Raw genomic sequence first — 27,769 nt, 5'->3', positions numbered from 1 at the left:
TCAATCCTCCCCGACAATATCCTCTATGCAGGGTGCCTTCTTAGCTGATATAAAGCTAGCATAAGGGCTCTACATCAGCCCCCTGATGTATGGGTGGATCATGGGTGTGTTGAAGATGTGGCTGGAGTGCACTGTAGGATAGCTGTTCTTTGTCTGATAGCCATTGATGGTTATGGAAAGCAGAGCATCATTTATAGAACTCCTGAGGCTGCTCTATATTAGGGGCCAGGCAGTTTCTTGCACAGCCCTAGAATGAAGGGAGCACAAAGGTGACATAATTTGGCTACTGAGAATCAGGTCCATTGATTTACTGGAGAATAAAACTTGATCAGGTACTGAAACATTAAAATTCTGAGGCTGATAAAAAAAGAAAAGGGAGGGGACTTTATATCCTTTCTGAAAACTGTCTTCCAAGAACTCAAACACACCTGATAATTCTACTTCTACTAAGAGTACAAATTGCACTGCCTTTAGACAACTGTCATATACAGCCACAAGATATTTATTTTTCCTAGATCTTGGATCTGGCACTTTAGGCTCAAATATATGCTCTGAGTCCACTGAAGCATGACTTTCTTTAAAAAAAAAAAAAAAAAAAATTAAAACTATCTTTCCAGAAGAACTCTTGGGGTTTTCCTTTTAAAATTTTTTTGTAATTTACTTGCCTCCTTTTTATCAAATATTATCAATTGGTACAACAGATACTGTAACACACTATTCTTATTTTACATGCTTTTTTTTTTTAGAATGAAAAAATTAGTTGGGATAGATTTAATCTACTAATCACAATATACAGTTTAAATTGGAGGCAACAATTTTACACCCAGCCAAAGTGTCAGATAAGTTTCATATACAACAAAAAATACCTGTTTTGTAATCTTAAAATCACATTGAGACTAATAGATTATACGAAGACAATACGTGGTGCTGATTTAGATATGGACAATCTTTTGCTTCTAACTCATTGGGTATTATTTGTTCAACTCATGAAATGAGAGGAAAGATAATTTAAAGCTAAACACACACATTTAAGGTAACTTTGATTTGTTTAAATAAGCAGACAGTCAAGGCTGAATGTGCAGCCTTTATTTTGTCCCTTTGCATATATGCATGCAGTGCCATACAGTTTCTGGGCCTTTCCTTGCTACTCCCAAAATGGTCAGAGGGATTATTGCTGAGCAATTTAAGTTCCTGTCCCCACAATCAGAGGCTAAGCATATTGCCTTTTCAATATTTTCAGCACCTCCCGAAATAAGAGGGACATTTTTTGAGGCTCTGACTATAATGATTAGTGCATCTATCATATCTAACTCTCTTTGGATCATGGTGCTGTACTAAATTAGGCTCCTATTTCCTCTTAACAATCAGTTTGTATCTCATAATGATGTCTGCTCTTCTATTACATATATTATCACAAGAGTTCCACTATACCATTCCAGGTGCCTTGATTTACATACTACTATTAGGTGAACTGATCTATCACCATGGTGTTTAATTTAATTTATATACTGGGAACACAATTAAATTTAATTTGTCCCCATACTCTACTTGCTATCTCTGTTGTGAATGCCTAAATAGTGTCAAGGCATATTTAGATATTTCTTACAACTTAATGCAAGGGTTTGTGGGATATAAACACGAGCTAAAAATCACTCATCTCTTAATTCTGTCTTTTCTCTCCATCTCTTTTAGAATGCTTTTTTTCCCCAGGATTTGCAATTTAGCAGTTCAGCTGGAGTCTCGTCTAACATTTGAATGAAATGTTTGTTTTATGGAAATCTCCATTATATTGCCTTAGGAATATTGCCAGATTACATCTCCACCTCATTTCTGCTGACGCATAGGTCTTTATTCAAACCTTTGTGTCATCTTGTTTAGACTATTGTTGTAGAGCCCTTTTATGCTGTTTTGCCCTGCATGCCATTAATAGACTTCAGCTGGTACAAAATGCCACAGCTAGAATTCTGCTTGGAATCTGATAGTAAGAGCATAACTCCAGTTTTGATCAGTCGACACTACGTAAGTGTTCTTATTTAAGGCCATAGGTGTATGGAACTAGACAATCTGCAGTATGTCAAGAGGCCATGCAATGTTACACTATGAAGATTTTTGATTAAAAAGATTACAAAAAGAAAGCAAATATCTGAAACCACCAAAGGAAGCTTTATCTCCAATCTAGATCTAACCTCCTCAGCCCCCAAACAGTGCTGAAAAATAAGCAGTTTCCAAAGGAGGGGTGATTGACTCCACGCAGACAACATGAAATGTAAAAGTATACGAAGATTTAGTCTGAGACTTTAAATGGCCAAGTTATGGAAACAACAACAATTAGTCACAAAAATGAAAATGTTCTTTTTCTAATTGTAGCATTACTAAATCCCTTGTGAGTGAGTCTGTCTATATTTTCCTTGTTATGTTGTCTTACATACTTATGACAAAATCTGATTTAATTGGTAAAGCCCCCCTTTCACGCTGATTTTGGGCTCACAGATGTAGAGCATGTAAATCCACATATTTTCTTTTCACAACCTTGCTATAACAAGGCAAACTTTGGTCCCTTAATTCAGTGGGAATTTTGTCAGTGATTTCAGTGGGATCATAGGACCAGGGACTCTGACATGTGAAATTGAGGTTGGATTATCTAGATTAACACAGTATGCCAATATCTTCTTCAGTCATAAATGAATCATTCAACTACCTTTTGGCTTTACATTGAGGGGAGACAGGGTAAGAGATATTATACGTCCCCCTCCCTATTCCCTTGTATAATATTAAACACTCAAAATTCAACAAGTCCTAACTAATCCTATTTGATTATAAATATTGCTGTTTAACTCTCTGCTTAGTTGCTTAAATCTTCACTTAAGAACAGATGCAATGATTTTAAAATGCCCTCTGTTTATTATCATTTAATACATAATTATAGCAAATTTTAACTGATTTTAACTGATCAATTTTGTGCAGAGTACTTATTGCAATATGTTCTGATTTTTTAAAGGCAATGTGCCTGATAATAGTTTCCAAAAAAGTTATGCAACTATTGAAAAAATAATCAGAGTCAATATTTCTAACAACGTCATTTCAAAACCTAGTGCTAGAAGGTAATAGCCTGGTATTGCTACATATAAGGAATCAAGACACTATACAACCTATTACTTCAAGCTTGAAGAGAAACAGGCCCCATGTGCAGTAGAAGCAATACTGTGTTAGCCAAAATCATATTTAAATATTGTCCTTCTAGTAAGGATGGTTTCAACACTCTGCCTGGCCAGTGTTGACCAAGGAGAACTGTTTTACAAACTGTGCTCTATATTAGGTCAGGTTTCTCTTCCAGGGTAGACACTGTCCTAAGTCCAACAAAAATATTTGTAGTTTCATACCAGCACTTGTACTCTAGATTCTGCTCCGGGACACTTGCTTGTTTTCTTTGTGGTATATTCCAGTTTCTTCTGATTCCTTAATTTATCTTCTACCTGGAGTTTTCACCAACTCCTCATCCTTGTAAGATAACCAGAAACATGCAAAGGAAAAGAACAAAATGATTAATGAAAAATAAAACCCTTGAAATATAAAATCTTGAAAATAATCCTAATAAAAAGAAATGCCACAGTTGCAGGAGTGGGAAAGGACAAGGATGAAAGATTTGAAACAGGAATGTACCAGAACACACAGCAAAATATTTTTAAACTGAAAATATTTAATGGATGCACATGCTGCTTACTCATCACAATATAATTCTCTACAGTCTATTTGCTGCCATTCTTAATTAACTGAGTGAAGTTCAGTACTCAGTTAAACAAGAATGGTGGCTATCCAGCAAGTTGGTAGGGTCCCATGCATTGTTTAGGCATTGGAACAAGTTTGCCTCCATATTTGGTACAGACCCAGGGATCAATATGCACATACTTGGTGGAGTTCCTAGGGAGAATTCCTACAGAAATGGCAGAGTGAGTGAAGCAGGAGCATCAGGGCTTCCAGCCAATACTCCACAAGGTGCATGAGCCTCAGTGCATACACAACTGTGGTAGGAGGGAAAAGTCTAGCAGAAGCAAAAGTACAACAGCAGCAATGGGGTCATGTGACACCTCTGATTATTGGGCTAAACTGTCACCATCATTAATTCCAACAGTTTGTCTTCTCACCTAAGGAGAGCGCCAATAGTTGCAGAAGACATCATACAAAAGAGGTGTGATCTTCCCTAAATTACAAAACTGTCCCATACCAGACACTCAGGAAACAGCTCCTGTTGATATGATACTCAGTGATTCCTAAGAAATGTCTTCCATTTGGGTAGAAAAGCATAGGAAACTGTATTAAGGCCCAAGTCATATTTTAAAGAAATGTTTGGGTGAATACAGTAGGTCCCACTCACTCTAGTGAGCCTGAGTAATCCTGTTTGTTGAGATATTTAAAAAAATGTTTCTAAAATCTTTAATTTGAAGTATCTTGGATTTGTTTCTATTATCCCACTCTTCCACGTGTGCCTTCTCACCCCTCATGCATGAACACCCTCCACAAACTAATCCATAACACCACTGCTGTGTCCTCCTCAAGTTCCATAGGCATCTGTTGTGATGACTATGGAACACAGATGGCTGATAATGGTTAGGAAGGTGGGGAGCTGGGACAACTTTTAAAAACAACCTCCACAGCACTTTTGTACCTAAAAATTACACACCCAGCCAGTCTATGAAAGACATGGTGGTATTACTGTTGCCTCTCCTAATCCCAGTTTGTCTATCACACCCATTTGTTTAGACTGAAAAGTCTCTGGGACAGGGACTTCCTCTATATTTGTAAAACACCAACCTCAGGTTGGGGGACTCAAGACACTACTGTAATATAAATAATAATTACAAGCAAAGAAAGTTAAAAGAGCTCAATCCTCTTTGTGTGCATGTACGATACAGCCTTCACTGACAACACCATATAATATTTTTCCAACACCTATCCATTCAGTTAATGGGTGGTTATTCAAATTTTTTTTTAGTTTTCTCATACAGTGTGCAGCCTCAGGCCTTATTTACAGCACACAATCCAAACCCTGCACTGAATACTAATATTTAACTTTCTCTTACTATGTTGCTGATTGTTATAACATCTGAAGGCTTCACAAACATCAATAAATTTATCTTCAAAACATGCTGTGAAATTAGATGATATTATTATCCCCATTTTAAAGATTGGGGAAAGTGAGGCACAGACAGATTTAAACTCAAATTGTCAACAGGTTCCTCCAGCAGCAGAATACGGACCCTGGACTTCAGAAAAGCAGACTTTGACTCTCTCAGGAAACTGATGGGCAGAATCCCCTGGGAGAATAAGATGAGGGGGAAAGGAGTCCAGGAGAGCTGGCTGTATTTTAAAGAATCTTTATTGAGGTTACAGGAACAAACCATCCCGATGTGTAGAAAGAATAGTAAATATGGCAGGCAACCAGCTTGGCTTAACAGTGAAATCCTTGCTCATCTTAAACACAAAAAAGATGCTTACAAGAAGTGGAAGATTGGACAGATGACCAGGGAAGAGTATAAAAATATTGCTCGGGCATGCAGGAGTGAACTCAGGAAGGCCCAATCACACTTGGAGTTGCAGCTAGCAAGAGATGTTAAGAGTAACAAGAAGGGTTTCTTCAGGTATGTTAGCAACAAGAAGAAAGTCAAGGAAAGTGTGGGCCCCTTACTGAATGAGGGAGGCAACCTAGTGACAGAGGATATGGAAAAAGCTAATGTACTCAATGTTTTTTTTGCCTCTGTCTTCACAAACAAGGTCAGCTCCCAGACTACTGCACTGGGCACTGCAGCATGGGGAGGAGGTGACCAGCCCTCTGTGAAGAAAGAAGTGGTTTGGGACTATTTAGAAAAGCTGGATGAGCACAAGACCATGGGGCCGGATGTGCTGCATCTGAGTGTGCTAAAGGAGTTGGTGGATGTGATTGCAGAGCCATTGGCCATTATCTTTGAAAACTCATGGCGATCGGGGGAGGTCCCGGACGACTGGAAAAAGGCTAATGTAGTGCCCATCTTTAAAAAAAGGGAAGGAGGAGGATGTGGGGAACTACAGGCCAGTCAACCTCACCTCAGTCCCTGGAAAAATCATGGAGCAGGTCCTCAAGGAATCAATTCTGAAGCACTTAGAGGAGAGGAAAGTGATCAGGAACAGTCAGCATGGATTCACCAAGGGCAAGTCATGCCTGACTAATCTAATTGCCTTCTATGACAAGATAACTGGCTCTGTGGATGAAGGGAAAGCAGTGGACGGGTTATTCCTTGACTTTAGCAAAGTTTTTGATACGGTCTCCCACAGTATTCTTGCCAGCAAGTTAAAGAAGTATGGGCTGGATGAATGAACTATAAGGTGGATAGAAAGCTGGCTAGATCGTCTGGCTCAACGGCTCCATGTCTAGTTGGCAGCCGGTATCAAACAGAGTGCCCCAAGGGTTGGTCCTCGGGCTGGTTTTGTTCAATATCTTCATTAATGATCTGGAGGATGATGTGGATTGCACCCTCAGCAAGTTTGCAGATGACACTAAACTGGGAGGAGTGGTAGATACGCTGGAGGGTAGAGCTAGGATACAGAGGGACCTAGACAAATTAGAGGATTGGGCCAAAAGAAATCTGATGAGGTTCATCAAGGACAAGTGCAGAGTCCTGCACTTAGGATGGAAGAATCCAATGCACCGCTACAGACTAGGGACCGAATGGCTAGGCAGCAGCTCTGCAGAAAAGGACCTAGGGGTTACAGTGGATGAGAAGCTGGATATTAGTCAACAGTGTGCCCTTGTTGCCAAGAAGGCCAATGGCATTTTGGGATGTATAAGTAGGGGCATTGCCAGCAGATCGAGGGACGTGATCGCTCCCCTCTATTCGACATTGGTGAGGCCTCATCTGGAGTACTGTGTCCAGTTTTGGGCCCACACTACAAGAAGGATATGGAAAAATTGGAAAGTGTCCAGCGGAGGGCAAGAAAAATTATTAGGGGACTGGAATACATGACTTATGAGGAGAGGCTGAGGGAACTAGGATTGTTTAGTCAGCAGAAGAGAAGAATGAGGGGGGATTTGATAGCTACTTTCAACTACTTCCAAGGGGTTCCAAAGAGGATGGATCTAGACTCTTCTCAGTGGTAGCTGATGACAGAACAAGGAGTAATGGTCTCAAGTTGCAGTGGGGGAGGTTTAGATTGGATATTAGGAAAAACTTTTTCACTAGGAGGGTGGTGAAGAACTGGAATGTGATACATAGGGAGGTGGTGCAATCTCCTTCCTTTGAGGTTTTTAAGGTCAGGCTTGACAAAGCCCTGGCTGGGATGATTTAGTTGGGGATTAGGTCCTGCTTTGAGCAGGGGGTTGGACTAGATGACCTCCTGAGGTCCCCTCCAACCCTGATATTCTGTGATTCTATGAATTTGGGGTACCTACTTGAGATACCCTAAAAATTGGACCCTGGGTACTTGGCACATTATAGCACTCTTTATGTTCCAAGTACAGCTCCATTTGGCTTCAGTGGCAGCTGTGAGTGCTTATCACTTCTACAAACCTGGCTATAAGTGTCTCATATTGGGCACCCAGGAAACAGGAATATACAGTTAGCAGCCAACTCAACGTTTTCCTTAACATGACTTATGGAATCATAGCATAACAGAGTTGGAAGGGACCACTGGAGGCCATCTCGTCCAACCCCCTGCCCAGAGCAGGACCAATCCCAACTAAATCATCCCAGCCAGGGCTTTGTCAAGCCTGACCTTAAAAACTTCTAAGGAAGGGGATTCCACCACCTCCCTAGGTAACGCATTCCAGTGTTTCACCACCCTCCCAGTGAAAAAGTTTTTCCTAATATCTAACCTAAATCTCCCCCACTGCAACTTGAGACCATTACTCCTTGTTCTGTCATCAGCTACCACTGAGAAGAGTCTAGATCCATCCTCTTTGGATCCACCTTTCAGGTAGTTAAAAGCAGCTATCAAATCCCCCCTCATTCTTCTCTTCTGCAGACTAAACAATCCCAGTTCCCTCAGCCTCTCCTCATAAGTCATGTGTTCCAGTCCCCTAATCATTTTTGTTGCCCTTCGCTGGACTCTCTCCAATTTCTCCACGTCCTTCTTGTAGCGTGGGGCCCAAAACTGGACACAGTACTCCACATGAGGCCTCACCAGTGTCGAATAGAAGGGAACGATCACGTCCCTCGATCTGCTGGCAATGCCCCTACTTATACATCCCAAAATGCCATTGGCCTTCTTGGCAACAAGGGCACACTGTTGACTCATATCCAGCTTCTCGTCCACTGTAACCCCTAGGTCCTTCTCTGCAGAACTGCTGCCTAGCCATTCGGTCCCTAGTCTGTAGCGGTGCACTGGATTCTTCCATCCTAAGTGCAGGACTCTGCACTTGTCCTTGTTGAACCTCATCAGATTTCTTTTGGCCAATCCTCCAATTTGTCTAGGTCCCTCTGTATCCTATCCCTACCCTCCAGCGTATCTACCACTCCTTCCAGTTTAGTGTCATCCGCAAACTTGCTGAGGGTGCAATCCACACCATCCTCCAGATCATTAATGAAGATATTGAACAAAACCGGCCCCAGGACCGACCCTTGGGGCACTCCGCTAGATACCGGCTGCCAACTAGACATGGAGACATTGATCACTACCCGCTGAGCCCGACAATCTAGCCAACTTTCTACCCACCATGTAGTGTACCCATCCAGCCCATACTTCTTTAACTTGCTGAGAAGAATACTGTGGGAGACCGTGTCAAAAGCTTTGCTAAAGTCAAGGAATAACATGTCCACTGCTTTCCCTTCATTCACAGAACCAGTTATCTCATCCCAGCCCTGGTCTACACTAGGACTTTAGGTCGAATTTAGCAGCATTAAATCGATGTAAACCTGCACCCGTCCACACAATGAAGCCCTTTATTTCGACTTAAAGGGCTCTTAAAATTGATTTCCTTACTCCACCCCGACAAGTGGATTAGCGCTTAAATCGGCCTTGCCAGCTCGAATTTGGGGTACTGTGGACAGAATTCGACGGTATTGGCCTCCGGGAGCTATCCTAGAGTGCTCCATTGTGACTGCTCTGGACAGCACTCTCAACTCAGATGCACTGGCCAGGTAGACAGGAAAAGAACCGCAAACTTTTGAATCTCATTTCCTGTTTGGCCAGCGTGGCAAGCTGCAGGTGACCATGCAGAGCTCATCAGCACAGGTGACCATGATGGAGTCCCAGAATCGCAAAAGAGCTCCAGCATGGACCGAACGGGAGGTATGGGATCTGATCGCTGTTTGGGGAGAGGAATCCGTGCTATCCAAACTCCGTTCCAGTTTTCGAAATGCCAAAACCTTTGTCAAAATCTCCCAGGGCATGAAGGACAGAGGCCATAACAGGGACCCGAAGCAGTGCCGCGTGAAACTTAAGGAGCTGAGGCAAGCCTACCAGAAAACCAGAGAAGCGAACGGCCGCTCCGTGTCAGAGCCCCAAACATGCCGCTTCTATGATGAGCTGCATGCCATTTTAGGGGGTTCAGCCACCACTACCCCAGCCGTGTTGTTTGACTCCTTCAATGGAGATGGAGGCAATATGGAAGCAGGTTTTGGGGACGAAGAAGATGAGGAGGAGGAGGAGGAGGTGGTTGTAGATAGCTCACAGCAAGCAAGTGGAGAAACCGGTTTTCCCGACAGCCAGGAACTGTTTCTCACCCTGGACCTGGAGCCAGTACCCCCCGAACCCACCCAAGGCTGCCTCCTGGACCCAGCAGGCGCAGAAGGGACCTCTGGTGAGTGTACCTTTTAAAATACTATAAATGGTTTAAAGCAAGCATGTGAAAGGATTACTTTGCCCTGGCATTCGCGGTTCTCCTAGATGTACTCCCAAAGCCTTTGCAAAAGGTTTCTGGGGAGGGCAGCCTTATTGCGTCCTTCATGGTAGGACACTTTACCACTCCAGGCCAGTAACACGTACTCGGGAATCATTGTAGAACAAAGCATTGCAGTGTATGTTTGCTGGCATTCAAACAACATCCGTTCTTTATCTCTCTGTGTTATCCTCAGGAGAGTGAGATATAATTCATGGTCACCTGGTTGAAATAGAGTGCTTTTCTTCAGGGGACACTCAGAGGAGCCAATTCCTGCTGGGCTGTTTGCCTGTGGCTAAACAGAAATGTTCCCCGCTGTTAGCCACAGGGAGGGGGGAGGGTTGAGGGGATAGCCACGCGGTGGGGGGAGGCAAAATGCGACCTTGTAACAAAAGCACATGTGCTATGTATGCAATGTTAACAGCAAGGTTTACCCTGAAAGAGTGTAGCCACTGTTTTATAAAATGTGTTTTTAAATACTGCTGTCCCTTTTTTTTTCCTCCACCAGCTGCATGTGTTCCAATGATCACAGGATCTTCTCCTTCCCAGAGGCTAGTGAAGCTTAGAAAGAAAAAGAAAACGCACTCGCGATGACATGTTCTCCAAGCTCATGCTGTCCTCCCACACTGACAGAGCACAGACGAATGCATGGAGGCAAATAATGTCAGAGTGCAGGAAAGCACAAAATGACCGAGAGGAGAGGTGGCGGGCTGAAGAGAGTAAGTGGCGAGCTGAAGACAGGGCTGAAGCTCAAATGTGGCGGCAGCATGATGAGAGGAGGCAGGATTCAATGCTGAGGCTGCTGGAGGATCAAACCAATATACTCCAGCGTATGGCTGAGCTGCAGCAAAGGCAGCTGGAGCACAGACTGCCACTACAGCCCCTGTGTAACCAACCGCCCTCCTCCCCAAGTTCCATAGCCTCCACACCCAGACGCCCAAGAACGCGGTGGGGGGGCCTCCGGCCAACCAGCCACTCCACCACAGAGGATTGCCCAAAAAAAAGAAGGCTGGCATTCAATAAATTTTAAAGTTGTAAACTTTTAAAGTGCTGTGCTTCAAGTGCTGTGTGGCATTTTCCTTCCCTCCTCCACCACCCCTCCTGGGCTACCTTGGTAGTCATCCCCCTATTTGTGTGATGAATGAATAAAGAATGCATGAATGTGAAGCAACAATGACTTTATTGCCTCTGCAAGCGGTGATTGAAGGGAGGAGGGGCGGGTGGTTAGCTTACAAGGAAGTAGAGTGAACCAAGGGGCAGCGGGTTTCATCAAGGAGAAACAAATAGAACTTTCACACCGTAGCCTGGCCAGTCATGAAACTGGTTTTCAAAGCTTCTCTGATGCGTACCGCACCGTCCTATGCTCTTCTAACCGCCCTGGTGTCTGGCTGCACGTAACCAGCAGCCAGGCGATTTGCCTCAACCTCCCACCCCGCCATAAACGTCTCCCCCTTACTCTCACAGATATTGTGGAGCACACAGCAAGCAGTAATAACAGTGGGAGTATTGGTTTCGCTGAGGTCTAAGCGAGTCAGTAAACTGCGCCAGCGCGCCTTTAAACGTCCAAATGCACATTCTACCACCATTCTGCACTTGCTCAGCCTGTAGTTGAACAGCTCCTGACTACTGTCCAGGCTGCCTGTGTACGGCTTCATGAGCCATGGCATTAAGGGGTAGGCTGGGTCCCCAAGGATACATATAGGCATTTCAACATCCCCAACAGTTATTTTCTGGTCTGGGAATAAAGTCCCTTCCTGCAGCTTTTGAAACAGACCAGAGTTCCTTAAGATGCGAGCGTCATGCACCTTTCCTGGCCATCCCACGTTGATGTTGGTGAAACATCCCTTGTGATCCACCAGAGCTTGCAGCACTATCGAAAAGTACCCCTTGCGGTTTATGTACTCGGCGGCTTGGTGCTCCGGTGCCAAGATAGGGATATGGGTTCCGTCTATGGCCCCACCACAGTTAGGGAATCCCATTGCAGCAAAGCCATCCACTATGACCTGCACATTTCCCAGGGTCACTACCCTGGATATCAGCAGATCTTTGACTGCGTGGGCTACTTGCATCACAGCAGCCCCCACAGTAGATTTGCCCACTCCAAATTGATTCCCATCTGACCGGTAGCTGTCTGGCGTTGCAAGCTTCCACAGGGCTATCGCCACTCGCTTCTCAACTGTGAGGGCTGCTCTCATCTTGGTATTCATGCGCTTCAGGGCAGGGGAAAGCAAGTCACAAAGTTCCATGAAAGTGCCCTTACGCATGCGAAAGTTTCGCAGCCACTGGGAATCGTCCGAGACCTGCAACACTATGCGGTCCCACCAGTCTGTGCTTGTTTCCCGAGCCCAGAATCGGCGTTCCACGGCATGAACCTGCCCCATTAGCACCATGATGCATGCATTGGCAGGGCCCATGCTTTCAGAGAAATCTGTGTCCATGTCCTGATCACTCACATGACCGCGCTGACATCGCCTCCTCGCCCGGTATCGCTTTGCCAGGTTCTGGTGCTGCATATACTGCTGGATAATGCGTGTGGTGGTGCTCCTAATTGCCAAAGTGAGCTGAGCGGCCTCCATGCTTGCCTTGGTATGGCGTCCGCACAGAAAAAAGGCGCGGAATGATTGTCTGCCGTTGCTCTGATGGAGGGAGGGGCGACTGATGACACGGCTTACAGGGTTGGCTTCAGGGAGCTAAAATCAACAAAGGGGGTGTCTTTACATCAAGGAGTATTTCAGGCAGGACTTCACGGAGGGTTCCAATAAGAAATGGTGCACCTAAGTTATTGTTCTTATTGGAACAAGGAGGTTAGCCTGGCCTCTGATACATGGCTAGATTTACCTTGCTGCACCTTCTCTGTGAGTGACTGCAGTGTGACCTAGAGGAATGAGTCCCCTAGACAGGGGAGGAGGCAAATGAGTACAAAACAAATCTGGTCTATTTCTTGTTTTGATCCACTCCATCTATCTTTTACATCTTTGGCTGGCAGCAGACGGTGCAGAAGGACTGCATGCCATCCACATCTCATGGCTGCTCGGCAGAAGATGGTACAGTACGACTGCTAGCCATCCTCATCTCTTGCCTGCCCGGCAGAAGATGGTACAGTACGACTGCTAGCAATCCGTATCGCCTGCCTGCTCACCATAAGACGGTTCAATAGGACTGACTGCAGGACTAAAAAGAGAATGACCTGGTCAAGTCACTCCAAATTTAGTCCCTGCGCCCATGTCTGTCCCGGCGCTCCCAGCCGACGTGGCCAGGAGCACCTCGGACATGATGATGACAGCTACCAGTCGTACTGTACCGTCTGCTGCCACAAGGCAAGGGGTTGCTGCTACTGTGTAGCAATGCCATACCGCGTCTGCCAGCACCCAGGAGACATAGGGTGACGGTTACCTGAGCGGGCTCCATGCTTGCCGTGGTATGGCATCTGTATAGGTAACTCAGGAAAAAAGGCGCGAAACGATTGTCTGCCCTTGCTTTCACGGAGGGAGGGAGGGAACGGGGGCCTGACGATATGTACCCAGAACCACCCGCGACAATGTTTTAGCCCCATCAGGCATTGGGATCTCAACCCAGAATTCCAATGGGCAGCGGAGACTGCGGGAACTGTGGGATAGCTATCCACAGTGCAATGCTCTGGAAGTCGACTCTAGCCTCGGTACTGTGGAAGCACTCCGCCGAGTTAATTCACTTAATGCACTTAGAGCATTTTCTGTGGGGACACACACACTTGAATATATAAAACCGATTTCTAAAAAACCGACTTCTATAAGTTCGACCTTATTCCGTAGTGTAGACATACCCATAAAAGGCAATTAGATTAGTCAGGCATGACTTTCCCTTGGTGAATCCACGCTGACTATTCCTGATCACTTTCCTCTCGTCTAAGTGCTTCAGAATTGATTCCTTGAGGACTTGCCCAACATCACCTAGTAATTCTTTGGCAGAGGCAGGAACAGGCTCTGTGCTGGGAACAAGGGGTTCAGAGTGTGGGAGAGCTCAGAGTAGGAACAGGGGCTTGGGGTGCAGGAGGGGGTGTAGGCTCTGGGGTGGGGCCATGGATGAGGGTTTTGGGGTGCAGGATGGGTCTCCGGGCTGGAGCAGGAGCTTGGGGTGCAATAGGGAATGGGACAGGGGGTTGAGGTGCGGGAGGGACTCAGAGCTGGGGCAGGGGGTTTGGGGCACAGTTGCCAGCTTTCATGCGGTAAATAAGCACCCCAACTTTCACGATAAGCCAAAAATCAAGCTAATCCCATTTCAAAATAAGGCCAAAATAAGCCAATCCCTAAGAACCCCTACACTCTATATGACTAAATCCCCCTGGCATGCAGTCTGGGACTGTGGTGGGCCTGCTATGTATCCCTGACTCTCTCCACCCCTTGCCCCTGCTTCACGGGAGCTGATAAAAAAAAAAAGCAGCAGCAAGCTACAAGCCAAAAACTAGCCAACAAGCCAATTAAGCCAAAACCAAGTGCAATTTCTATGTTTTTTTCATGGGTTTGGCATGTCTGGTTTGAGGTGCAGGCTCCAGCCAGGCGGTGCTTACCTTGGGCGGCTCCTGGAAGTGGCCAGTCTGGTTCCTAGGCTCAGGAGCAGCCAGGTGGCTCTATGTGTTGCCCCTGCTTGCAGGCACCGTCTCCGCAGCTCCCATTAGCTGTGGTTCCTGGCCAATGGGAGCTGTGGAGATGGCAGTCGGGGCAGGGGCAGCACGCAGAGACCCCCTGGCCGCCCTTGCACCTAGCAGCCAGACTGGCCGCTTCCAGGAGCAGCGCGGAGTAAGCAAGTAGGAGCGTGCAAGTAGGGACCAGACTTTTAGTGGCCTAGTAAAATCTCCCAGATTGCTTTCAATAGTCACCAGGAGATTGATGCCGATTCCGGTAGACTCCCGGCCAATCCGAGATCGTTGGCAACCCTATCTTTGGGAGATAGTAAGGATTGATTCTTCAGATTACCTCATCTTTGAGGGAACATTGAGAATTGAGGATCTATACAAGTAAGTTTGATTCCCCTTATGGAGCTATATTAGAGGCTCAAAAAGACTTTGGCAAACACTTAAAACATGATAGAAAACCCCCACCAATTTACTATTGAATCTTCGTGCAACGAATAGTAAACCAGTATTATTGCAGAAACAACAAGGAGTACTTGTGGCACCTTAGAGACTAACAAATGTATTTGGGCATAAGCTTTCGTGGGCTAAAATCCACTTCATCAGATGCATGGAGTGGAAAATACAGTAGGCAGATTATATATATATATATACACACACACACACACACACAGAGTACATGAAAAGATGGGAGTAGCCTTATTTAATTAATAATATTATAATGGGTCTAATAGTGTTCTGATTTCCCTAGAATATGGATCACTTTGAGTACACAGTTCTCTTTTTCCTGTGGTGTGGGACCGGCTATAGAAACACTAGTTAACAGGCTGGTGGTTCATCTATACAAACATATACATCTTTCTTTTTAATTTATCCTCACACCACTTCAGGTGTGGAGGATGTCCACCAATTTCTGCTACTTATTTTGCTCTTGCCCTGGTCTCTTCAGATTCCTGAGTGTCATGTTGATGGATCTGGCTTCTTTCACTATCGTTCTGTGTAATGTTTCTCTAGATCACCCTCTTTTGCTCTTCTGTAATATTTGTGATTAGAATGGCCACAAAGGAAATCTCGTCAATGAAGAACATCAAGTTACAGAGGAACACTTCAGCTAATGAAAGACACGATCAATTTCCCATATGCCTCATACACAACTACAGGAAAATGTGCTTGTCACACCAGAACTCAAGAAAAATTAGACTCACCCCAGCAGAACACCACCAAAAATGAATCAATATGTATCATCAGTGAAATAATCACACCTCAGAGAGGGGCGGTATCCCATATGTGACAGTTTAGGGCATCGGTCTATGTAAAACTTATGTATTCGGATTGATTTTATTAACACTATGTATATAAAGTGACCCTCAGTGTGTACTGAATCAGCCACTTGTTAGCAAAGACTGGTCATGTCTCTCACAAACCCTATCTGGAAGCTACTTCAGGACAATCAAGAAGTCATTAACGCTGAATGCCTCTAAGTTGCTAGAACAATGGTTACTCTAAAACAGGGGTAATCTATTATTTTTTGTCAAGGTCCAAATTTCTTGGACAACGTCTAGTCAAGGTCCAGACTCCAGAGAAAATAATAATAATAATTAAAAAAATGATAACTAAATAAATAGATTTTGAGGTCAGTTCAAAGGCATCTGGTGGTCTAGATTTGGCCCCTGGTCCGCCTATTGGCTACCCCTGCTCTAAAGAGCATATGACCAGGCTAAAGGAAGCTGGTTCTTCCAGGTTCCCTGAAGGGGGTAGGGTTGGAGCAATAAACAATCCTGAGTAAAAAAGAAACTGGCACAAGTTCTAACATGCAGAATTCACCTTGGTTTGAATGAACAGAGCCAACTCAGATTTTTTTTTTCTTCTGGGATACCAGAACAGATTCAATAGGAAGGCACCATCAGTTTGAACGGAAACTTACTCTTGAAATTTTGAGCAAAGCCAGATGTTATAGAAAAGCCCCATTGAAACCAATAAAAATTGCTAAAATCCAGCCTCTCTGAATTCAATGGAAAATCTCTTGTGAAACCAATGGAAAATTTTGCATCTTATTCAGTGTTGTAACAAATACAAATTAAGATCCAAATTTTCAAAAGATCATACTCAGAAAAGTGCACACATCAGTAAGGGATTTCAAATGCACACATACATAGGACATCAGGCATTGCACTTGTTTATGTGTATGTTATTTCAAATGCATGTGCATTGGTCATTGCAAACACACACTTGAAAATTTGGGCACATGTGGGAAGGGGGGAGAAAGCTCATCTAAATCTTACTGAAATAAAAAGTTAAGATTAAAAAAAAAATCAAAACTATCGGTCTGATTTTGCTGGCTTGCAAAATCAATTCTCAAGGAGGGAAACTATAAATTAAGCAATATCTAGTCAGGTTACTCTTTAATTTTATTAAAATATAATGTGCTTATTGCCATTCAGCTACCATAGGTGCTTGTTTACATAATTAAAGGAAATAAATTCCATAAAATCATGAAAACAAGAAATATTCCTAACTTTCACAGAAATGTAGGCTGGAAGGGACCTCATCGAGTCCAGCCCCCTGCAATGTGGCAGGACAAAGTAAACTTAGATCATCCCTCAAAGGTATTTGTCTAACCTTAGAAACCTCCAGTGATGGGGATTCCGCAACTTCCTTGGGAAACCTATTCTAGATCTTAACTACCCATATAATGAGAAAGTTTTTCCTAACATCTCCCAGGCTGCAAATTAAGCCCATTACAACTTGTCTTATCTTCAGTGGACATAGAGAACAATTGATCCAACTGTTCCTTCATTGTGACTAGATACCCAAGAGTTAATCCTTAGCTGTGAAGAATAGCTATGATTTTCTGGCATTAAACCAGAGCCTGGATGTTATTCTGATGCTGTTTTTCCCTCTTTGGTGAATAATGTTGTTACACTTGCATTAACTACTAGTGATGTTTCTGTAAGGGACTCCTGGGACTCTTATCCTCTTGTCTCATTTCCAGTAAAGCAACTACTCATCCTTAACACCAACATGATCCCCACTGGATAAAAAACAGAACTCAACTCATCTGGCTGTCTGATCATTGGCTAACTAGCACTGAAATGCCACCTGAACAGTATTACACTTTATTTTTATGGCAGCAGTCATTTTAGATACTCACTACTCCTTGGGAAATTCCAGATCTTAATAAAGTCTTGATCCTGACCAAGGTTACTATGCCCTACCACAATATCAAATAATAATAATAATAATAAATATAATTAATTACATACACGTGACTTCAAACTGCAGGTATTATTTATATATGTGAATAGAACAATGGTTCTCAAACTCTGACCTATGGACCACCAGTTGTCCACGGAATTTTTGCTCATGGTCGGCAGAACAAAATATTTTGAGAACCAAGAAGTGGGTAACTGGGGAAGGTGGAAAGGGGAGATGGTTCCATAAGAGGGTCTTTTTCACAAGATGGTCCACAGGATGAAATGCTAGAAAACGACTGGGATAAAAATATTTGTAACATCCTAGTTTCATTTCTTATATAAGTCCAAGTTCCACAGCCCTTACTCACATGAATAGTCCCACTGAGAACAGAATTGACTCCAACATGCTATTCCCACAGGTCACCAAAATATAAATGTAATTAATATGGGTATACCACATCACACACCCATATTAACTGTACTGATTGCATGTATATTGAAACCAACTTGCTTCTTTTCTACACGGAATGCAAAGACATTTTCTAAAAAAACGTAATCTTTTATATTAAAAATAATGTATACAAGAATACACCATCTTAAAATTCTAAAGAGAAATCATTTATGTTCTGCTTAATGATATCACCAGAAACCCTCAATGGCTTTATATCTTTGTATGAGAGAGTTACTCATCTATATGTTCAGACACCAAGTTGTTCACTTTTACTGCAAAGTAAATTGGTGGTGGGAGAGAGGTTTTGTTTTCTGTTACAGAACAACATGTGCAGGGAATACATTACTCTTGAAAGACTGGAAACAGCAAGTTACAGCCTAAACCATTCTAGTAGGCAACTCTTCTAGTCCTGAAAACTGACCCAAGAATTGCAATAATTTAAAGATATATAAATGTAATATGTATCACTATATTGTAAATTCACATATTTCCTATCCTTCAGAGTAGTACCAATTAAAAAAATCACCCTTATAAGTATAATATGAAGATAAATTATCTCTCTACAATATAGTCATACCACAGTATTTGGTTTTATATAGCCTTTTTTTCATAGTCAACATATCCCAAATCCCAGTCAGAGTAGCGCAGGACATTTTGTCCATAGAAACTCATTTTGGTTTTGGTTTTTAAACAAAGTTCAAATTTTAATTTTCTTAGGGTTTAATTTTGTCATCAGTGATTCCTGTGCACTTGCCCTTGTAGTTATTGGAGCTTCACAGGAGTCACCAAGGGCAAAATTTAGGCTTACTTGTTTTCATTCTTATTATTAACTATTTGTTTAATGCTATTTGTCTTTTATAATGCTCTGGTGCTTGGGGAGAACACTCTTATCCCTGCAGTAAAATGTTGTGGGGTTTTTTTATTTTGTTTTGAGAAGACTTGGGCAAATTCCTAAACCTAGAATCACTTTTAAACATTTATATTACAGCATCACCTAAATGACAAACTGAAAAGTTGTCAGAAAAAGCCATATGGGTGGCCAACAATTAAAAAAATATATATCAGGGTGAACAGATTGTTGGTGTGCACTACAGAGTATAAGTGAATTAGGAAACAATACTGAGGCTTCAGTACTCTTTGAGAGTTGAACAACTCCCAGCAACTTCCATATACAATTTTTAAGCCCCTCAGAGAGGAAGGCCTTTTCTCCTTGAGTCTCCACAGTAGTGCCTTTTGGGCAAATAAGATTATTATTGTACTTCAGGCAAAAAGGTCACAATATAGTGGTTTGAAACAGGGACATTTCCATCCCTTTCTGTCCTTAATATTCCTCATTGAAAAGTTCTTCATGAAAAACAAATTGCTGGACAGAGAACTAAGAAAACTGCTTGCAAGTGCAGTTCAATAGGTCTTCCAGTGCGTCTTGCAGTACATGGTACAGGAGAGGCCACTATGGCTGAATGAGTGGAGAACAGAACATTAAGGACATTTGAAGGGCAAAATTCTGCAGTGAAATTATACTCTGTAAACGCCACTGACATCAGTAAAGAGGCATAGGGTTTCAGTCAGTGCAAATTTGCCTGGAAACTGCCAATATCTATTTGTTGGAAAGAAGAAAGCCTCCAGTCCAGAGTGATGGAACTGAAGATAAAGAAATTTAAGAGGTTCGTTCAAATTAAATTAACATTTAAAAACTAAATGATATGAACTTGCTACTGAGCTCCAATCAGTTAAAAATAATTGTATAGCTTATGCAACTCTACACTAAGCCTGAGGAAACCCATTTAAAAAAAAACTTCTCTCTCTCACTTGGCACCAAGCAGAATAAGCCTACAGTGCAAACATGGAGCTCCAACACTCATGCAAATGGACTGTGGTATCCAAACATCTTCAAGGGCTGAAGGGTTAACTTTTTTCCTCTTTCCTCTTTTCTTTGTTTAAAATAACCAGTTTGTTTCCATTTGTATGTCATACATCAACCCAGCAAAAGCACTCCAAGTTTACAAATACATACACTTAAGGTAATGGCATAAAGGAAGAAAATTATTTAGTCTCAGAAGATGACAGAACAAGCAGTAATGTCCTAACCCTAAGGAACAAAAAGGTGTGGGTAGCTATTAGGAAAGTTCTTGGGGACTGGATGGATTTGGCAGTTAGTAATGGGAAATGAGCATTTCACCTTTAGGTTACCGGATCAAATGGGAACATGGTCAGTTGTCACTATAAATTGTTACCATATGAGGACTGTTCAATGTTTTATACGTAAAAAGAGATGGTGGCAGAAATAGTTCAGTCCCTCCTTGACAAGTGAGAATATGTATCCTGCATATCACAAAACCACCACAAAGTTTTCACAGCCAGTTTTCATAGAGAGAACAAAGAATGGAGATTGAAACACCACTCCTCCCAATACGTGCACTTAAAGGTTGTCTTGCCACATGATTGAGGTTGCTGCCTGTGCTATACCTCTTCTGTTGATAAAGGGCTTCAGCCTCAAAGGCTGTCAAGCTAGCACTTTTCATGACCACTACAGTGATTGAAAAAATAGTTAAGAAAAGGTACAATAGAGAACTGGACTATCAAGGGAAATGGTCAAGGCACCAATACCACAGAGATTCAAGAACAGGTTAGATAAGGCATTAACAGGAATGATTGAGTGAATGGAGAATGGAAGGTGGAAGACTCTGTTACACAGTGGTCTTTTCTGGCCCTACTCTCCATTATATTTTGATTTATATTTGTAACTAGCAAAAGAAATTAAACCTATTTTAGATATAATTATTACCTTGCACGACATGTAGGAACTGGCAACAAGTATCTTCATTTAAGGAGTTTGTAGACAAACAATCCACAGACTAGTGTGTGTTCTGTGGAGAATTTTTTCTATAGATGTTAAAGAAAATATTGTATTTTTCCCAGTTTTGCCTCCGGTAGTGTTGCTGTCTATCATAGTAGTCTGATCTTTGCTTTGGATCACTGCAGGTATCTAGCAAGGGTCTCTAAAGCAGGAACGGGGGTGAGGAAAGTGTCTTGTTAATTTTTTCCAGTGGGGAGGCTGACTACTCATTTCCAGTTTTAGGTAGCAGGAAGAGATTTACATGACGGTGCTGTGGCATGAACCATCAATGGCACAGAGTCTGTGAAGCAAGTGGGAACATTTGATACCTCATAAGCAAGATTTAATACTTCAGACTTTATACTCAACATTTCTTTTAAAGAAATAGGGAGGGATGGGGTTGGTTTAAGGTTTGGAATATCACGGTGTGTATCCTATTGAAAACTATGCTTCCCTGATATAAGACAATAAAAGCAACAGGATTCAAAGTTCATCTGACACTCCCCTTTTATCTGCTTTCTCACACCACTTTACCCCCATTGTTCTTTGGGTTCTGGTATGTAGAATACAGCAATCTGCCTACCAATCCGAAAAAGAGTGTTATGCTCTATCTTCCTTAAACCCACCCATGAGTTTGGCACCCTGCCATTCCATCTCACTTTATTCTGTGTATTTTACAATGAACAGAAGAAAAAAGTGGAGCAGATAGTCCTTTTATACTGCTTTACTGCTAGTTTTCTTAGCGCAGTTCCACTTTTGTGCCAAACAGTACCCAAATAAAATATGGATTTTCTTCTTTTTGTCTGTTTGTAGATGTTTTAAAGAAAATTAAATGAAAGAAACGTTGATGCAGCATTAATGTTGGTAATTTAAACATATCAAACTAAATTTTCCACTTCTGTGTTAACTTGGCCATATTGCACACCTATTTCTGATGAATATTTTATTCATTTAAATATACCTCCTGTTTAATGTGTCCAATATTGCTGAGCTACCACGGCTATGCAGACTAACCCTTGTTAACTGCTGAACTTCCTGAGTTTTGAGTGTTAAAATGATTAGAGTGAACGCTGAATTAATCTAGTCTTTTTACATCCAACAACTACACTATTTGTTGATATAGAATTATCTATGAAGTGCCAGTGTGTTCACCTCTGTATGAACACAGAAGATGGCATGCCCCCTCTCTCCTAACAGTAATGTAGGAGACACTAACAGCAACCCTGTCCATGAACATGTTTGCTTTCCTGCCCTCTTCTGGAGAAGAGCTGCAGGTATGGAGCTCAGCCCATTAGAGATAAGATTCCAAATTCATAGCCGTGAAAAATGTGTCAAGGACCATGAAATCTGGTCTTTTGTGTACTTTTACCCTATACAATACATATTTCACAGGGAAGACCAGCATTTTTCAAACTTGGGCTCCCAACCCAAAAAGTGGCTACGAGGGGCGGGGGGGCGTCACGGTATTGCCACCCTTACTCCTGTGCTGCCTTCAGAGCTACGTGGCCAGAGAGTGGCGGCTGCTGGCTGGGCACCCAGCTTTGAAGGCAGCGCCCCACCAGCAGCAGCGCAGAAGTAAGAGTGCCAATACCATACCATGCCACCCTTACTTCTGTGATGCTGCCTTCAGAGCTGTGCGGCATAAAAGAGTGGAAGCTGCTGGCTGAAGGCCCAGCTCTGAAGGCAACAGCACAGAAGTAAGGGTGGCAATACAATACCATGCTACCCTTACTTCTGCACTGCTGCTGTTGGCAGTGCAGCCTTCAGAGCTGGGCTTCCAGCCACCCACCACCGCTCTCCACCACCCAGCTATGAAGAAGGCAGTGCTGCTGTCAGCAGCAGCACAGAAGTAAGGGTGGTAATATGGCAACCTCCCTACGATAACTTTGCGACCCCCCCAGTCCCATTTTGAGTCAGGACCCCTACAGTTACAACACCATGAAATCTGAGATTTAAATATCTGAAATCATGAAATTTATTATTTTTAAAATCCTATGACAGTGAAATTGACCAAAATGGACCATGAATTTGGTAAGGCCATCGAAATAAAGGATGTACAACGACCAGACAAGAGGGTGGGGGTTTAAATAGAGACTGTTTAAATGGACACACACACACAAACATATACACACCCCACAGTACTTATGACACAGTACTTATGTTTTGTATTGCAGGTGCCTGAATGTGTACAGTGGAGTTGCATCTTATGCGGGGGTTAGGTTCTAAAGTCAGCATGTAAGGCGAGAATCGCGTATAGTCAAATTACCCTTGAAAATCCCTTAAATCGGCCATAAAACACAGTATACTGTACATGGTTTTGTGTATACATTTATATATATTACTGTACAGGGTTGTATATAATAAAGAGTACATATGCAAAATATAATTTTACAGTACTGTATTTTTAATTACAGAGGGGTAATTACAAGGGTCATCAGGGCATGATGTCGATCCAGGTGACGGAGAACTTGGGTGATGGAGAGCTAGTCATAGACGAAGTGGTTGGCTCTGGTTCAGCTCGAGAAGTTGATTGCGTAGGCTCATCTGCTGCTGGTTGTTTTTCCTTGAAAAACATGGTGATCGGCAACTGTCGCTGTTGTCTCTTGAGCTGCTCGAACGTTTCTTGATACAGTCTCAAATTGTCCATAATACTACATGTGATTTTGAGGCTTCGTTCCACAGAGGGATCGTATTCAGAAATTAAATCATTCAAGTGTTTCGCTGCTTGGAACATTTCAGCAAATTTATGAAGATTCCAACTTGCTGGCTCTTCCTTTTAGTCATCATCTTCTGTAGATGATTTTATCAGTTCCTATAACTCTTCGTTAGTCAAGGTTTCTCTACGGCTCTCAAATAATTCTTCAATTTCTTCCTCAAGGATGTCGACGAAGCCATCACCACCCCCTTGTCTGGCCACCTGAACAATGCGTTTCACTTCTTTGTCAATGGTTGGGAAACCCTTAAAATCATTCACACGTTCTTTCAATAGGTTTCGCCAACATGCATTGACTGTTTCATGCTTGATTGCATCACTTATATTAAACAGGCAATGGATGCAATCGGCAATGTTGAAGGACTTCCAACACTCCATCACATTAAGTTTGGGATCAGCATCCATAGCGCTATGTATCTGTGAGAATGTAAGCCTCGTGTATGTGGCCTTGAAACAGCAAATCACGCCTTGGTTGAGAGGTTTGAGGTGGTATTGGGGGGGGGGGAGAGAGAAAGAGGACTTCAACATGGTTATGCGCAAACCAGAGTGCCGCAGGGTGGCCAGGAGCATTGTCTATGATCAGCAACACTTTAAAGTCAAGTCCTTTCTCTACAAGGTACCGCATGACCTCCTGAATGAAACACTTGTGGAACCAATTCAGAAATAATGCTGCTGTTACCCAAGCCTTTTTATTTGATTGCCAGAACACAGGCAGGAGATTTTTGTTCTTGCCTTTTAGGGCACAGGGATTTGCAGCCCTGTAGAACAAGCCCAGTTTTATTAAATGCTCAGCCGCATTGCCACAAAACAACACGGTCACACTATCTTCAGCTGCTCTGAAGCCAGGGGCTTCTCTTTCTGATTTCAAAGTGTAAGTGCGGTTGGTCATTTTTTTTTTCCAGAAGAGCCCAGTCTCATCAGCATTAAAAACTTGTTCCAGAAGATAGCCCTTTTCTTCTATGATTTTCTTTAATTGTTTGGGGTAGGCTTTTGCTGCCTCTTCATTGGCAGATGCAGCTTCACCAGTAGTCTGCACATTTTTGAGGTTGAAGCGGTTCCTAAAACTGTTAAGCCAATCTTGGCTGGCTTTGAATTCCTTCTCATCAGAAGGCTGTCCCTCTTCGGCAGGAGGTTTGAACAGCGCATAGAGGCTAAGAGCCTTTTCTCACAACGTGTTGCCATTGATAGGCACGCATTACGGTTCACATCTTCCAGCCATAAGTTTAATGCCTTTTCAGTCTTCACTAAAGTCTTATCACGCACCTGGCTCATCATCTTAGCAGTTATTGGAGCACTTGATGCCACGGCTTGACGAATTTCTCTCTCTCAAATCTTGATGGCACGGATGCTAGATTCATTGTGGCCATATTTACGCGCCACGTTGGAGACCGACATATCTACTCTCAATAAGTTCAACACAGCCAGTTTTTCCTCCAGTGTTGGAACAGATTGCTGTTTCTTCGGCTGGGCACCAGATGAACTAGTTGGCTCTTGTTTAGCGGCCATGTTGTATGAAAAATACGTACAGTATCTTTAAAGTCTAGAATCACACTCAGCATGGCGAGATGCTCACACTATGAGAGGCATGCAGGAACTGAGACCAACTGAGGGAACAACAGATTCACGTCTCCCATCTCACGCTCACTCCGGGGCATACGGTCATTGAGTGGAATGGTGGGCGGAATCACCTGCACTATTTATAGGTATCTTGTTATTTTTCTTTTTTGTTTGCCGAGTGCGGATAGTTGAATTCGCACAAGTTAAATGCGTGTATGATGCGACTCACCTGTACAGCATTTTCCCCTGCTATACTTGGCTGCTTCATTCTTGAATGCAAGTTGGCATCACAGGGAAGGAGAGGAATTGTAAATTTCATGTTACCGCCTCCATACAAGAAGACAGGAGACAGAAGTCCAGGAAAAGGGGAAGGTATGCAAATTGCATTCCAGAGAGAAGCTGTATACTAAGGACCCAGTAATAGTCTCAGTGGAGCCAGTGGCCATCAACTTTAAAGGGAGCAGTATCAGACTGTAGTTTATGTAAGAGTGCAACTGTAGCACATTTATTGAGTAAATTGGCTCAGCTTTCCCCCAAAATATAGAATGCTTGGAACAAACTTTTATTTTGAAATAGGTCAATTATTTTGGCCTACAACCAAAACCCTTTTAAAAAATCTTTGTATTTAACAAAGAATGTCCTTGGCCTATGTTTTACAGATATATAACTATACAATTTCATATTTTTCCCTGTTCAAATCTGATTTAAAATATACTGCTTCCTGTCCTGCACCCCAAATATCAATGATGAGATATTGGCAACCTTAATATCATTTAAGATAGTAAGGAAATCAAAGGGTTGGTTAGTTCATAAAGGCACAGGTTACCACTCTTTTCTGACTGTGCCAAGAAAATAACAGTTTAGTGTCGCAAGACTTTCTCAGCTCATGACCTAGCCTCAGGAAACTGGGGTGGGTTTTTGAGTGCAAAGTACATCCTATCCCCCTCCCACTGTTTCAGACACTGATCCTTCACTGTCAACAACAATGTATTTTGTGTGTGTGTATGCATGCACACATGTGTGTGAGAAAGATGATTCACCAGCCTTTATTCCATATAGATGATGATTCATTCAGTCATCTCCAGATCATACTAACATACTAAACATGCTCAATAATAAAGCAAAAAACAAGTTCTTAAACTTTTGTGCTCAAACATTTATTTTTTAAAGTGAGAAATATGCAGAGTAAGAGGAAAAAATGTGCAATGAGGAAATACAAAGGGTTGTATTTCACTTCCACCACAACCACTGGAAAACACACCCAACAGTATGCATAAAAAGAGCTCATCAGTTTTGCCTGGGGGCTCAGACAGGTGTGTCTCCCAGTTCTGCACTGGCTACATCCTTTGGGCCATGACTAGTCCCCCTATCCCCAACTACTTGGAGAGAGAAATGCACAGGAGTAGCTCTCTGTGCAACAGAGGACTTCTGTCTCTCCTCCTTATATAATAATCCAACCTAATCAAAACGGAAGCCAACGACGCTGCCATGGAGCATTAACTAGAGATAATTACCCTAGAAACAGATGGTCTGAACCAGAACCTATTGCTCACTAACTAGCCACCCAGGCTCTTTTGCTAGGAAAATCCTTGGTGGAAGCACACGCAGCAATCAAATGCAAACCTGCTTGTTACCAAACAGCGAATGTGCTGCTGCTGCTCTCAGTCCCCAGCTACAAGCATCACAAACTGCAGCAGCTTCTTCCAAACGCATTTCAGGGTCTCTCTCTCTCTCTCCCCCTCTCTCCAGCCAGACATCTCAGCTCGCTCAGCCTCTGCCCGCCCTGAAACAGGCTCTCTAATTAAAGGGAAATGAGGGAGAAAGTTACTCTGTGGCTCTCTGCTCCAGTCCCTTGGAGCCCGTCACCTCCCTCCTGCCTCGCTGCTGCTCTTCCCTGCAACATGATTCAACAGCAATGTCACGTTAAGCAACTTGTTACGACACCTGCTCGCCCCCCTGCGCCCCAGAACCGGGCTCCCCAGCCCCCTGCTCGGGCGTGCGGGCAGACGGGTCCCTTACCTTCCCTCAAGAGGCCCTGAGCTTGGGGGGGAGCGCGGGCGGGCGGCAGGTAACGGTAGGGCGCTCCGGAGCGGGCGGGCGGGGGCGGAGGAGGCGGCTGCGGGAGCCAGCCGGGGGAGAGCACGGCGGAGCGGAGTGCGAGGGAGCGGCGCGGGGGGCGGAGGAGTTTCCCGGGCTTGTTTACGCATTGCTGCCCTGTTCCGCGCGCACCCCGCACGCTCTGATTGGACACAAAGTGGGGCACAGCCTGTCGCCGCCCGCCTGCCCTCCGAGCCACGCCGCCGCTCCCTGGCGCTGGCCCCGGCCGGTCGGGGCTGCGGAGCGGGGCCGGGGACCGCTCTAACCGCCCCGCCCCGCCCCAGGAGCTGCCCGCCCCGGCGCCGCAGATGCCCAGGCGCCCGGCCGCTGGGGCCCCGATGAGCGTGTGCACCGCGGCTGCACAGGCCCAGTAGCGCAGGGAAGCCCCAGCAGGGCTGCTGCCGCCCTTACCCGGCCAGCTGCCTGGCTGAGGCGCCCCGGGCCCGGAGCAGGGCGGGGAATGGG

General features: G+C 43.7%; 1 long non-coding RNA gene across 1 annotated transcript; it reads right to left on the bottom strand.

Annotated features, from left to right (window-relative positions):
* Positions 1–27,460, bottom strand: LOC140914889 (uncharacterized). The gene is made up of 3 exons (XR_012160029.1): positions 27,227–27,460; positions 3,381–3,498; positions 1–247 (listed from the first exon to the last, which is right to left on the bottom strand). It is a non-coding gene; the product is annotated as an uncharacterized LOC140914889 (long non-coding RNA).
* Positions 27,461–27,769: the final 309 nt, after the last annotated feature.

This window comes from Lepidochelys kempii, chromosome 7 (assembly GCF_965140285.1).
Source record: "Lepidochelys kempii isolate rLepKem1 chromosome 7, rLepKem1.hap1, whole genome shotgun sequence".
Taxonomy (NCBI): Eukaryota; Metazoa; Chordata; order Testudines; family Cheloniidae; genus Lepidochelys; species Lepidochelys kempii.
The sequence above is the reverse complement of the archived record's forward strand: the minus strand, read 5'-3'. Positions and strand labels throughout refer to the sequence as shown.